The sequence below is a fragment of the Grammomys surdaster genome, unplaced genomic scaffold (assembly GCF_004785775.1).
Source record: "Grammomys surdaster isolate TR1022 unplaced genomic scaffold, NIH_TR_1.0 125852, whole genome shotgun sequence".
Classification (NCBI taxonomy): Eukaryota; Metazoa; Chordata; class Mammalia; order Rodentia; family Muridae; genus Grammomys; species Grammomys surdaster.
The window spans coordinates 2520222-2528542 of NW_021620678.1; positions in this window are offsets into that span (position 1 = coordinate 2520222).

Here is an 8321-nt window from a genome sequence, read left to right on the forward strand (position 1 = left end):
GATTCCGGCTGTTCCCCAAACACCCATGTGTCAAAGGCTTGTTTCCCCAGAGTAGCCCTATTGAGAGACTGGGGACCTTTAAGAGGTGGAAGAAGTGGGTCCTAATATGTGGGTCGGGAGGGGTGGGGCGTGGGGTTGGGATTGTGGGAGTGTGGGAGTGTGGGGATACATCCTAGATCATTTGGGTGGTCTTGAAGGGCGCGGTGTGACTGCAGCCACCCCTCCCACCTTGTTCCAGCCATGAAAGAAGCAAGTTTTATACTGCCGCCATGATGTGCTGCCTTGCCACAGTTACAAAGCAACAGAGACAGTCAGGCATTGACTGGACCCTCCTAAGCCTGGAGCCGCAACAGCCCTGCTCTAAGCGATGAAAATCTCAGCTGTTTCTTACAGTAACACGAAGCTGACTGTATTGGTTGCTTGTTTCTTTGCTGTGACCAAAGCTGCTTAAGGTTTTTTTTGGAGGGGAAGGGGGAGGTTGCTCACAGTTTAAGGGGGATGACAGTTCATTATGGCAGAGAAGTCACGGTGACAGGAACTGAAGCTGCTGTTTTATGGCACTCACAGTTAGGAGCAGAGAGAGACAAATGCTGGTACCCAGCCCACTTTCTCTTTTCTGTAGAGTCCAGGGTCCTGGTCCTTGTGCCACCCACAATTAAGATGGGTTTTCCCACCTCAGTTAACCTGATCTAGGAAATCTCTACCTGCATGGCCAAAGGCGTGTCTCCCTAGATCCTCATGACTTAAAACCTGCTTCTACCATGAAAGTAGACAATCAGATTTTGTGGTCCCAGTAGGATGGCAGGGCAGCAAATGGATGCCTTGACCTTCTTCACAATTCATTTGTTATTTGTGTTACTTTTATAATAAAACAGTTTAAATAAAAAATCTTGAAAAAAAAAAAGAAAACCTGCATCTATTAGTTTAATAATTCTTTTTAAAACTTTTTTTTTAAGAAAAAAAAAAACACAGATATGGCATGCCTGTAATCCCAGCACTTGGGAAGAAAAGGTAGGTGGATCTCTGTGAGTTCTAATCTAGCCTGGACAACAGAGTAAATTTTGGGTCAGCTAGTGCTACAGAGATGAGATCCTGTCCAAAAATGTATTTTAACCTTTAAATTCTATCAAGATAATGAGATCTGAAGAAGTCAAAGGCTAAAGCCTTTATTCTGAGCATTGCTGATGGAAAATTCTGGAATTCTGCAGCTGTCAGCTCTGCTCCTTCTACACCCCTTGCTGCTTTATTGCTCCTGCTGTGGTGGGTTGTGGGTTGAGTGTGTGCGTGTGGAGGCTCAGGGCCACCAACAGTCACCCCTCCACTTTATCCATTGAGGGAAATTCACCAATATGGCTAACTCCGGGGAATCTCCTGCCTCCACCCGAGGCTGGAATTACTGGTGGGCTGCCATGCTTATCCAGAATCCACATGAGCTTCTGAGGATCCAAATTACAATCCCCATACTTGCGTGGCAAGCACTTTAACCACTGAGCCATCTCTCCAGCTCACAGCTTATATTTCAAAGAGAACAATGACATGGAAGGGAGGGAGGAAGGAGGAGGGAGGGTTGTCACAGACTGAAAGAACTATGTCCCACATAACAGTGAAGCTGAGAGCCTGAATATGAGCTAGTTGATTCCTTCTGTCTACAGTTACCTGTCCCCTCCTACACCACTTCATAAATAGATTTGAGGGACATCTAAGTTCCACAGGGACTGTTTGGTGACTGTGGTTTTTTGCAGCGTTCTGAGCCCCAAGGAATGCCACAAAGATCATACCACGCAAGAGACCTCATGCAAGAGACTTACTGGGGGTGCTGCCACAAAAGGCCACTTCTGAGCAGGGATAGGATAGGAGAAAACAGGCCGTGACTGCATGGATTTTATGGGGAGGGGAGAATGGAGCGTGTCCATGGTGGTGACGTGAAATGTGTCACATTGGCCTTTAGTGATCAGATGACTTTAGCCCCAAGTCACTGAAGGTGGGAGGAACCTGGTTCTGGAATGGGAATGGCTCCTAACATGGATTTAAGTGTCATAGTCAGAACAGAAGCTGCAGGTGTCCTTCCAGGCCTGTGTCACTCACCATACCTCTACCCCTAGCTGTTGTACATATTGACAATACACAGCCCATACTCGTATCTTTATCTGAAGCTTGCTGCTGGCTAAGAATACCTGGGAACTCGTGGTCTTTCCTAGGATCAATGGCTGTGTTAATGAAAGTTGACAGCAACCTAGCTCCTTTGTGGGGAGCCACCTCCACGGGGTGACTTCTCTAGAGCACTCCATGAGATCAGACTGAGGCTGGACTCCTAAAACCATGCCAAATGTAGGTGTATAGAGCCTACATTTGCCTTCCTTCTTTAGAAGGCCATGTGAGTTAAACGATCCCTCCAAGTAGGAGTTTGGCCTCCTCTTTCTGGGTGTCAGTGTCCTGTTAGCCCTGGCCCAGCAGCATCTCCCTCACCCATCATGACAGAGACTGTTATCTCTCCATGTGCACCAAAGGGATGGCAGGACGTTTTAAGTGTGGTTGTCTTTCATCCAAATCTCCCAATACTTCTGTCCAAGTCACATCTACAAGGTGGTGCTCGTTGGTCTGACCAGGCCAAAGTCTTAATTCCAACAGTATTTTTCAGAGCTGAGACATCAAATACTATAGACAAGGTAGCTTAGTACAACAGAAGTCTATTGACTTCCAGGCTGGGAAGCTGGGGAGCCTAAGTCAGGGGAGGGCCACGATCCCCAGAAACATGAAGAAAACCTTCCTTCTTTCAGCCTCAGACATCTGCCAGGAATCTAAAGTCTTCCTGGCTGCTATCTCCTTCATAGTGTAAACTGCTTCTTTCTTACAAAGACAACAGTGTGGGTGCTGTTTAACAGCTTGGGTTCAGTTCCTACCACCGCAGGAAGAAAAGAAAAATGGCTACCAGACGTAGTAGATCTCCTCCGAGATATCCTCATTGGAACTAATTTTATCTGCATGTCCCTATTTGCAAATAAGGTTATATTCCAAGGGGCTAGGAATGAGGACTGCCATACGGGGGACGAAATTCCCCAGAATTTTGTTGGACACAGGATTCAACTCAGAAGACCAGCTCTGCCACTTGTTAGCAGCGAGGTGGCGTGATCCCAGAACCTTGCTCTCACCAGCCATAGGAAGGCGCAAATCAGGAGAGGAATTAATGAGACGATGCATGGACTTTTCCCACCAGGTACTTGGCCCAGAGTAATGCTCAGCACACGGTGCCCGGAGACTATCATTACAGCCCTCCATCCTCCCGCATCCGTACCAGGCCGCCTCCACACTCAAACAGACTGCTAGGTAGGAGAACTGAGGCTTTACATCTTCCCCAGAGATCTATTTTGTATCCATGAAAGATTACCCAAGCCTCTCGGCAAGTTAGGCTTGAGGGCCCATTATTTAAGTGCAACTGCCTGTGACAGCTCTCTGAGGAACCAGAGACCTGAGTGCCTATGGGGGTGGGGCCACCTGGGTAAGCCAAGTATGCATGAAAGACTCAACACAGGGCCCCTTTTGGCTCAGTGTACGTGATGGGTAAATCAATCTTCCCGGGGCAATTTCCTGTGGCTGGGGACAAAGCTGTCTCCCTTCTTGCCTTCCTGCTGATTTGTTCCCCTTAATCTCTGCCTCCAATAAAGGGTTGAGCATTGAGCATTTCTCTTAATTGATGCCCTGACAGGCCCTTTCACTGACATATCCTGACATCTGTCCACCTTATTCTTATCCACCTGAAACCTGTCAGCTGTTTCCAGAATGATCCGTTCTATTCCTGGTCTGAGTCTCAAAGAACAGATGGATTTTATTCCCTCCTTGATATGTGAAGGTCATTTCAATAGTCAGCCTCCACCCTAGCCCACCCCAGCTCACCGAAACAATGAAGAGATCAACCCAGGCTTTGCAGGCTCCGCTGTCGGGCTGCATGCTCTCTAATTTGAACGTATACACATATCACCCAGGATCTTGTTAAACACAAATGAAAACTCTGCAGATCTGGGTAAGGCCTTGTCCTCTGTTTCCCTTCAAGCCTCTGCATGCCGCAGATGCTGTTGGTCTCCTGACCACACTTTGAATAGCACATCTCTCAAGCTTGATAGAGACGCCCTGCACAAGACAGGCCATGCAATTAGGCTGCTCCCAGTGCTAGCAGGGCAAGAGAGAGTGGACATCTAACAACCTAGGGCGTTAAAGGAGCCCTCTGGGTGAAAGGGAATGGGGACTGGATCACTCTGGTCTGCTGTGTGGTGAATGGGATGGGGTCAGGCAAAGGCAGAGAGGCTATGAGGAGGCTTCCGCAGTAATCAAGAGTTCTCAAGTTGTTAGAGGGGGCTGCCAAGGAGGGGAAGGGTTAGAGACACAAGCAGAAGATGTACCGCCGAGGTACACAGCTGACTGGTGTGGAGAGGTGCCGGGCGATGATGAAAACCCCACCCTAAGACCCTCAGTCTGGAAGATCCTTAGGGAATATAGGGATCAAGAGAAAACACTCAGGAGGAATGAGGAAAGAGATATATGGCTCTCTTCTGTCTAGGGTCCCAGTGGGAGGGCTCATGCAAGAGGCTCCTGGTGGGAGGCAGGAGAGGAAAGCATATGGTGAGACACACAGGTGAGAGTAACTGAGGCCTTGAGGAGTCCAGTGGAGTCCTATCAGAGACAGCCCAGGCTCCCAAGGAGCAGCAAACAACAGACTCTATCCAAGCTATGCATCACTGCTCAACTCAGTGGCTCGTGGACACTGCTTGAGGGCCCCGGTGATGCTTCTTGTTAGCCTTCCACGTCGGCTTCACTGTACCTGCTTGGGCTTACCCCATTAGTCTTTCAGTGTTCTTCTTCTATAAGCAGTTAGCCATACATTTCTCTTGAAGTATGGCACTCACGGCATCCTGTAATCTCTGATATGAGACAGGCTCATTACCATTTGTCTTGGTTAAGGTTTTACCTCTGTGAACAGACACCATGACCAAGGCAACACCATTTAATCGGGACTGGCTTACAGGTTCAGAGGTTCAGTCCATTATCATCAAGATGGGAGCATGGCAGCATCCAGGCAGACATGGTGCACGCGGAGCTGAGAGTTCTACATCTTCATCTGAAGGCCCCTAGGAGAAGACTGGCTTCCAGGCAGCTAGGAAGTAGGTCTTAAAGCCCACACCCACAGTGACACACCTACTCCAACAAGGCCACACCTCCTCATAGTGCCACTCCCTGGGCCAAGCATGTACAAACCATCACACCATTTGTTTGTTTTGAGACAGGTTTTCCTCTATTCTGGAGCTCATTCTGTAGACCAGGCTGGCCTCAAACTCACAGAGATCCACCTGCCTCTTCCTCCAGAGTGCTGGGATTAAAGGCATGCACCACCATCCAGCTGGTTCATTATCATTTACTTCTAAAGAATTTAATATTTAATCTTCTTTGTTCTCTGGGTTATTGAGAGAAGCTTCTTTTTTTTTTTTTTTTTTTTTTTTGCTTTTCAAATACCTTTGCATGCTTACTTTTTTGTTTTGTTTTGCTTGTGGAGCTGGGGATGGGATCCAGGTTCTGGCAGGTGCCAGGGAAGTGCTTGCCACAGTACTCACCTGCATCCTCTCACGCGGTGCGTTTTTTAATTTCATGTCTAGCTTCTATTTTCTGCCTCATTCCTAATCGTCTGTTTCTAAATTTTCATTTTGTTTTATGCTTCAGAAGGGCGAGCGGGGGTTACGGTCTGCGCAACAGTGATTCCACGCTATGGGAAAAGTGAGTCAGCAAACAGAATAATTAAACTCCGAGTGCTTCCGCGCCCACTGGTCAGGGCTTTATAAAGCTCAGCCGTGCAGCGCAGTCTCAGAGCGGGCTCAGCACTGGCTCAGCTTCCAGCAAGTGTTTATATAGAATTTCCTATTATCCAACATTGTAGCGGAGCCATTTTTATTTATTCCGTCATTTAACTAATCAATTTTTAAATTTTATTTTTTTTTGAGATTTATTTATTTATTTATTTTTGTCTGTAGCTATGACTGGCCTGGAACTCATGATCTAGACCATTGGTTGACCCACCTGTGGGTCCTGAGCCCTTTTAAGGTCACATATCAGATATTCTGCATTTCAAATATTTACATTATGATTCATAACAGTAACAAAATTACAGTTATGAAGTAGCAAAGAAATGATTTTATGGTTGGAGATCTCCACAACATGAGGAACTGTATTAAGGGGTTGCAGCGTTAGGAAGGTAGAGAGTCCCTGGGCTAGACCATGCTCGCTTTGGACTCACTGAGATCCACCTGTCTGTCTCCCAAGTCATATGCTTTTTAGATTTCAAAAAAAATTATTTGTGTGCATGGATGCACGCGTGTGCGTATGCATGCCACGAGTGTGCAGGTGCCCACAGAGGTCAGGACAAGCAGTTGTAAACCACCTGACAGGCCTGAGAGAGCAACAAGTGCTCTTTAGCGGCTGACCAGCTCTCCAGTCCCTCACTTATTTTGAGACAGGGTCTCAGGCTGGCCTGGGGCTCAGGGTGTAGCTGAGGCTGACCTTTGAACTCTGACCCTCCCTCCTCTACCTCATGTTTTATGCAGAGCCGAGATCAAACCTAGAGCTTCCTGAGTAGAGACGAACACTCCCATCTGAACTACATCTCCAGCTCAAATTAATAAAAATAAAATAGAATAAACCTCCTGGGCCAGGCGTGGTGTTGAAGACCCTTAATATCAGCAGGTAGACAGATCTCTCTGGGAGTTCAAGGCGGTCAGCTAGAGATACATAGTAAAACCCTGGCCCCCAAAACAAAAATAAAACAAAATAACAACAACAAAAAACTTCTTCAAAATGAATGATTTATCTATTTGTAAATACAGCCCTCGGGATGTCACAGCACCACAGATTGGTAAATAAGGCCGTTTTTGACTTTGTTGCTTTTGTTTGAGTCTGTCACTACCTAGCCCACCATGTTACCTCAGCCTCCAAAGTGTTGGGACCACAGGTGAGCATCTCTACAGATTGAGTCTTTGTCCTTAGATTTGACATGGGTCTGATGGTTTGAAAACAACTTCTTTTATGCATTACTAGAAATCCTGTTATGTTTGTTTCATGTAGCCCAGGCTAGCCTCTCACTCCTGATCTTCCTGCCTCTATTGTCCATGTAGCCCAGGCTGGCCCTCCATACCTACCTGATCTTCTTATGTCCATCTGCCAAGTGCTGGGATTACAGGTATATACCACCACACCAGCTAGAAACCTTGTGTGTGTGTGTGTGTTTCTTTAAATCACATTTGTGTCAAGAATTGCAGCAGAAATGAAGACTCTGTCCCTCCTTAGGAAATCTAATATTGTATAAATTGAGGCTTCCAGCAAGAGATGGTAACAGTGGAAGGAGACAGTCCAGTCTCAAGTTGAGCAACCCCCACTGAGAAAGCCGAGAGCAAGGGACATTCATCCACCTCTGTGTGGTGCAAGGACAGCCTCTCTGACACTGCCAGCGTGCAGAAGATGGCGAGCCCTGCTGTGCCCATCCTATTCCTGTGGCTGATTTTTAGGCTAAGGTTGAATTGGAAATTCCTTTGAAGAAAATAATTGTCTTAAAAACAAAGCACACGTTTAAAAGAGAAGTGAGGTAGTGGGGGCGGTTCCCTTAAATCAACTCCTTTTCTCCAACTTCCAGTTGATCTGTCCCCTCAGACAAACAAACATGTAAGAGCCTGCCAATTATTTTGGAAATCAGTGAATTATTAAGGCCCTTTGAGACAAGCATTTCAAGGGAAAATCTGGAGACCATAGTCACTCAGAGGCCACAGCATGGAACTGTTTATTGCCTGTGTCAGATTCTGTCCTTCTGCTAATGCCTAACTTCTGGCTTTTGTGATTGTTAATGTCGGTTATCAAGTGAGCTCCTCTGGGCTCCGCTTGTTCCTGCTCTTCTGAGTGACATTTTTCCTGTTTTAATGGCCTAGAAACATAATGAGCTGCATGAATCACAAGTAATAATGATAAAAAGGAATCAAGGTAGAAACAAAGCTGACCTCGTTACCCTGAAGGAGCGGCGTTTTAATGTAGAAAGGAAAACTCCGAAGGGAGAGGGTGGTGCATTTAACAGTGTACTGCTGGCTCATCAAAGCACTTAGGAGAATTCACCCATTCAGTGCTCACTGAGTGCTCTGAAAGCAAGAGCAGTTAAGTGTGTGTGTGTGTGTGTGTGTGTGTGATGTGTGTGGTGTGTATGTATGTGTGTGTGTTGCATTCTGTGAGGTATGTGTGTATGTGTGTAAGTTATGTGTATGTATGTATATGTGTGTGGTATATGTGATGTGTATGTGTGG